We start from the raw sequence: 6720 nt of genomic DNA, 5'->3' as shown, positions 1-6720 counted from the left end.
TAAACTTACTGCAAAGTAAATTAGGTAGAACTCTCGAAGACATTGGCATAGGAGAAGACTTTATGAATAAATCCTGAGCAGCACAAGATCCTGCACAAAGAATAAAAAACTGGAATCTCATTGTATTAAAACGTTTTTGTAGTACAAGAAAAATTACCAACAGAGCTAAGAGACAGCCTACAATGTGGGAAAAAATTTTTACTAGCTACTCCTCAGACAAAGGACTACTATCTAGAATATATAAAGAGCTCAAAACAATCAGCTCCCCCCCAAATATAAAGACCTGATTCAAAAATGGGCATCTGAAAGGAAGAGACATTTCTCAGACAAAGTAAAAGCAGCAAACGAATATTTGAAAAAATGTTCAGCGCCACTGGTCATTTGAAAGATGCAGATGAAAACAACACTGAGATTCCACCTTACCCCAGAAAGAATGGCTGCTATCAAGAAATCAACCAATAACAAATGTTGGCAGGGTTGTGGGGAGAAAGGAACCCTTCTCCATTGTTGGTGGGAGTGCGGACTGGTGCAGCCACTGTGGAAGTCAATATCAAGATAACCTTAAACAACTAGGATTAGAAGCCCTATTTGACCCATCTGTTCCCCTAATGGGTACTTTCCCAAAAGAATTATATCAGTGATACATGCTCACCCATGTTTATAGCGGCACAGTTCATAATAGCTAAAACTTGGAAACAACCCAAATGCCCATCAGTTGGAGACTGGATAAAAGATGTGGTTTTTCTATAAAATGGAGTACTACTCAACCATAAAGAATGAGAAACTAGAGACATGTATAGCTAAATGGATGCACGTTGAGGCTACACTCTTAAGTGAAATAAATAGGACACACGACTAAATACCAAATAGTTTCTCTGCTGTGAAAAACTAAAAGTGTAAATAAGGTTGTAATGGTATAATTGGGAATGTGAAATAGGAAGAAAATGGTGAAAGGGGAAGTGCAATGGGGAGGGAAAAGGAAATAAGGGAAAAGAAAAAATGTGAAAAAATGTAAACAAAGTCTTTGTAAATGGGGAAGGGTGGAGTGGGTGAAGGGGGCGCAGGCGTATGAAGAAAAAAACAAGAACCAAGATATATCATGTAAAGGTACAAGATCCCAATGATAAATGTAACTGTATTGTTTGCTTTAAATGTACCAATAAATTTAATGGAAAAAAATTACTCCTTCCTCTACTTTTGCTCTATGCAAATCTTTAGTGGATGGATGATGCCCATCACACTGGGGAAAGCAATCCACTGCTAAGTCCACCAATTTGAATGCTCACCACACCAACAGCTTCACAGACACACCCAGAAGTAATATTTAATTATGACTAATCAAAATGACACATAAACTTAAGTATTACAGGTACTAATTCATTCATGAAAACCATATCAAAATGTGTATTTGCTGTTAAAGGTGAAGTTAAAGGACAGCATATCACAGTGTTAACTTGTGTTCAGCTTTCCAGATTATTTGAAGTTTGCAGCAGTGAACTGATACCCTGATTACTTTGCTCACCTCTCTCCTTCATTACGAAGTTTGGTGAATAAATGCAGCTGTCCAAGGACTGTGACTATAGTTCAGCACTAGAGAGTATTTACCACCCTATAGCATGCATGAGGTCCTGGTTTAATGCAGCTGCCCTCAGACAGAGGTTGATCTTTTCTAGACTGCTCTCTCAATAAAAATGACCAAGACAAAAAGGTAAAGGTTATACATGCACATGATTGATAGTTTTGAAAATTCAGGATTTTATCCTAACCAATTCCTGAATATGGTTAAAACATATAAAAAATATTTTTCTGTATAAATTTGTATAGTCCTTCCAGATTAAAAAAAAATCCAGATGAGAATAAAAAATGAAAAGAAAAAATGTAAAGCAGGCACTGGGCAAGGCCCTGAGTTGGATCCCCAGTAGCAAAAAATAAGGAAAAATGTAAAGTAATGATATCTAAATAAAACATACTGATTTTATAGCAACAGTAAAAACCCAAAAACCCAGCACCTGGGAGATGCAGATGGAAAAGGGAATTCATGATGTGTTTTTCACAACACAACTACTCTTGAATAGCAAAATGCTATGAGGTCTTGACTTTAAACTGATGTCTAAGTTAATAATCATAGCTAGCAGTTCTGACTGTGAGACAGCAGGGGATAGACCCAGCTCCAACAATGGAAGGACACTTCTAGATGTAGTCCACACTTGTGGGGCAAATAAAATGATGCTGCAGAGAAGCAAAACTAATAGAAACTGACTGCTTTTGAATAATCCATCTATAATGAAAGACTTAACTGAATTGTTTGAGGCCCTAGAGCCCTGAGGCAAGAAAACCCACAGTGGAAAGCCAGACTAGGGCACTATTAACCTGCATTGCCTGACTAATGTATATGCTCACTGAGATGACTTAATTGCAAACTGTTATTTTTTGTGTACCTAGACTATTAAGAGTGCCTTGGAAGGCATGCCAGTTAGCTTCTATTTACTAATCAGAATTACACCGTATTTGATGCCTGAGTCAACTTACAGTTCATATAAAAACTTAAGAAGAAACTCTGGCTAAGATGGACATTTACCATTAATGGGATTTTTTTCACTGAATGAGTCCAAGACCCCTGAAATCAGTACTGCTGGTAGGTTTCATCCTGCAATTTAGGATCTTACTGATAATAATTTTACAATAAGATGCCTTGCACAAGGATGGACTATACAGGAAAGAAGTACTGTAATAGGTATGAAACTGCCTATCTTTAAAAGGACTATTTTCAAGGTTGGCCCTTTGTTGGTATCTAAGAACTCAGAAGATAAAAACTTCTTGCAGTAACATAAAACTTTCCCTAAATTTTATGAGTGACAGAAATGATTTAAATAACCAATGTGGCTTACACTGTTATTAGTTCATATTTTATCATTGAAAATAACTTTAGGAAAGATTTCATACTACAGAGATATATGCATGCCTTTGTGTATAGCAACATAATTTCTAACAGATTCTAGAAACAGCATTTATCTCCATCAAGAGATAAATGTTTTGAAATTTCTGATAAGTACTGCTAAATTTCCCTCTACAAATCTAAAGTGGTTTACACACCAGCCAAAAGTATATAAGAATGCTTGCTTCTCCACATCTCAACAGAGCTGGCTATTAACATACTAAAAACTTGTGTTCCAGTCTATTCTATTTTAATTTGCATTTCCATCCTCACTGGAGGAAGCCTCTGTTGCTACACTGATTGATCATTTTTATTTCTTCCTGGGTGATTTGACAGTTTATACCCTTTGCTCATTCCTGTACTGTCCTATTTATTTTTTTCTCTACAATGAATAGGGTTTCTTTGTATGTTGGTGCTAAACCTGGGCTACATAGTGAGTTCCAGGTCAGTCTCTACTACATAGTGAGACCCTGTCTCAAAAAACCAAAAAAAAAAAAAAAAAAAAAGACTGAAAGTGTTTTTCTCCATCTTTTCATGAACTGGTGACTCTTCTATATAGAAAGTTTAACTTTTTATCAAACTTGACATTCTTCATAACTTTTGTTGTCAGAAATTCAAATCTACTCCTATTTTTTCTCATTTCTAAATCAGACGGGAAAGTCATTTACTTTCTCTTCATCTAAAATATTATGTATATGAGTGCTTTAAAATGCATAATTTCAATGTTCCTTTTTCACTTTTTATCTTTTCCATTAATATTCATTTTTACTAACTGTGGTCAGAGAATGTGACTAGTAGTATCTTCGCTTTTGTCAGTTTACTAGGATATCTTTAGGCTATAATATAATCAACTTTTATAAATATTTCATCAATATATAAAAGGAGTGTACAGTCTCGGTATGTGTGGAACAAAACTCAAGTTTTTCCTTTCTTTTTTTGCTTCTTTCTTTCATTCTTTCCTTCCTATCTTCCTTCTCCCCCCTTCTTTCCTTCCCTCTTTTTGGATTATTTTTCATTTACTATATTATTCAAATCTTTTGTATCCTTATTTTGGTGTCTACAAAATTAAGAAATCTCTACACTGGGGATTTAGCTCAGTGGTTCGGGGACCTGCCTTGCAAGCGCAAGGACCTGAGTTCAATCCCTGGTACCAAAAAAGAAAATTAAGAAGTCTCTCAGTATGTACTCATGAATAAAATTATGCTTTCATTATCCCATTTTCATTCCATACAGTATCCTGGGTATTAATATTCACAACTATTATATCTTAGAACATATTTTTCCCAATTTAATTTATGCTTTGTTTTGTATATAATGTTTTTGTCTTGAGTTCTACTTTCTCTAATATTCCTAGGTGGTGATTGTACTGGTACTACCCTGATGAATCTTTGTCTATTTTTTTCTGCCTTATGTGATTTCTTATTTTAGGTACTTTTCTTAACCAAATAGAGTAATATTCATGTTGCTTTCATTCCAAACTGGAAGTTCTTTAAATAAAGAAACTCAACAAAAAGTTTAAAAAAAAATGTTTAGGAAAGATTTATTTTGGTTTACAGCTTGAAAGGCTTCAGCCTATGACTAGTTGGCTCTGTTGTTTTGCAACAGAAAGGCAGAGCATCCATGGAGAGAAGCATGTGGTTAAAAAAACCTGGTTACCTCATGGCAGCCAGAGAGGAGGGAGAAAGATAGAGAGGGAGAAAGGGAATGGGGGAAGGAAAGAAAGTGAGAGAAGGGCTGTAGTCCCAATAACTTCCTCAAGGGTGGCTCCATTAGGTTCCACCTCCTAAAAGTTCAACCACCTCCCAGTAGTGGCACAGGCTGGAAAAGCCTGCAACATATAGACTTGGGGGACATTTGAGATTCAAACTATAATATGCTGTACAACTCATTTTCCTCTAGAAATCCAGAATTTTACTACTTTCTGGGTAAAGCATGCCTCCATCTCCAGTACCCATAAAAACTTTAGGTACTAAGTATCTAATGAGCATTCCTGAAACACTCCTTGTACATGTTGTCTCAATTCATTACTTAAGAAATTAAATGTCTTATGTGACTACGTTGAAAGAGGACTCTTGGAAGTTTGAGCCAGGTTTCCTGCAGATTTTGTTTATGTACATGTTTTACTCATTAATTTTGTTTTGTATGCTTTCACTGTAATAAGTCTTGGCCTCAACTGTAATTATAGTCTAAGCCCTCTGATTCCTCTTGATTACCAAACCTAGTTTTTATCTTGGAGACTCCAACACAGGAAAAAAAAATAGAACTCCTTAAATCTTTGAACAAAAATTCTCCCAAAGCAACAAGATATAAATTTACCACAGAAGGAAAAAGGATTTTGTACATAGGGCAGAAAAAAACAGAATTCCAACTTCATTTACTTCCTAGTTCTGCCCATTTGTTTAAAAGTACAAGAACAGATGATTCCTTCTCCTGTTTGCTTGGACTAAGGTATTTAAAACAACAGATCTGAGGCAGTGAGTGGAGAACAGCAGCAGGTGTCAAGTCCCAAGCACTGGGAGAATATCCTTTCCAGCCTGTCTTGGAAGCTCTCTGCAAGAGAGGAGGCCTCACCCTACCCTTGGAGCACAGCCACTGGCTTTCCCTAACAGGAGCCCTTGCCTGGAGGAGATACTGCCAGGGGCATGGGACCAAAGGAAGTTTCCCTTTAGACACTGGTATTGGTAAACAGATAAACACACAGGCCTATGCAACATCATAGAGAATCCAGAGACACCACAACACACACATACACACCCTGCTGGGTTCCGGCCAGCAAAGTCGGTTAAGAGAGATGAATGAAGGCCGGGGATTTAGCTCAGTGGTTCTGTCGCCTGCCTTCACCAGAGTTCAATCCCCGATACCAAAAAAAAAGAGAGAGAGAGAGAGAAAGAGAGATGAATGAAGATATGAGAGGTAGAGAATGGCCTCATAAGAAGGACTTCACTGGAATGCAGTAAAGCTCCAAACTGACCAAAATCCCTGGATTTACTGAGAAACAACAAAGACAGGCAAGCAAAGTATGGTGACAGTTTGGCTGAATAATTAGCTTTTATCTCATTGTCCCCTAAAAAGATTTCTTGTTTTCTCCATAAGGCCCATCTCTGCTCAAATTAGCAAAACATCCTGTTTTCAACACATTTCAGCTCCTCAGATTTAGCAGTCTTCCAACCTCCAAGTCAACCAAGCAGACAAGGACCCATTCGTGTGTCACGAGTAACCCCACATCTCCCCCTTCTTTTATTAAGCAGTTGCTTAGTAAGCCATACTTGGAGTTGTTTTGGGCCAGCCAATTGCTTCATTCCAATTTTACACACTAGAAAAACAGAAAAAGAGCAATTAATAACAAGGCAACAATGGCAATAATTCCCCAGTGAGTCGCTGCAATCCAGATTCAGGGATCTTTTATTGTTCTCTGTGTTGAAGGACTTCTTCTGCTCTTTGGGTCATTCTTTTCAAGCTCCCCCACGTCTTCCAGGAACCCAAGTCAATCCCTGGAAGGAGGAAAGGAAGTAGGTCTTCTCTTTCAAGTAGAGGTTCTGAATCTGCAGAGTCAGATAGCCTCCTCTAAAAGCTATGATAAGGTTTCACAAACCATGCTGGTAGCCAAATTGGTCCTTTCTGTAATGACAAGAAAAAACAGGGAACTCCCAAATCCCTGAGTTAACATCTTTCCATAGAACTAGTGGGTGCGGGCCAGGGATTTAGCTCACTGGTTCTGCCGCCTGCCTCACAAGCACAAGGACCTGAGTTCAATCCCCGGTACCAAAAAAAAAAAAAAAAAAAAA

At 37.5% G+C, this 6720-nt stretch overlaps 1 long non-coding RNA gene across 3 annotated transcripts in view; it reads right to left on the bottom strand.

Annotated features, from left to right (window-relative positions):
* Positions 1 to 5949: 5949 nt before the first annotated feature.
* LOC104873095 overlaps positions 5950 to 6720 on the bottom strand; it is a 17685-nt gene continuing 16914 nt past the window's right edge. For 2 of the 3 annotated variants that reach the window (XR_783358.2, XR_783356.2), the window contains exon 4: positions 5950 to 6426. This is a non-coding gene — a long non-coding RNA (uncharacterized LOC104873095). Of the gene's footprint in view, positions 6427 to 6527; positions 6554 to 6720 lie in introns of all 3 variants that reach the window. The other variant, XR_783355.2, reaches the window with a different exon arrangement.

The sequence above is a fragment of the Fukomys damarensis genome, unplaced genomic scaffold, assembly GCF_012274545.1.
Source record: "Fukomys damarensis isolate Sample0158 unplaced genomic scaffold, DMR_v1.0_HiC HiC_scaffold_24, whole genome shotgun sequence".
Classification (NCBI taxonomy): domain Eukaryota; kingdom Metazoa; phylum Chordata; class Mammalia; order Rodentia; family Bathyergidae; genus Fukomys; species Fukomys damarensis.
The sequence above is the reverse complement of the archived record's forward strand: the minus strand, read 5'-3'. Positions and strand labels throughout refer to the sequence as shown.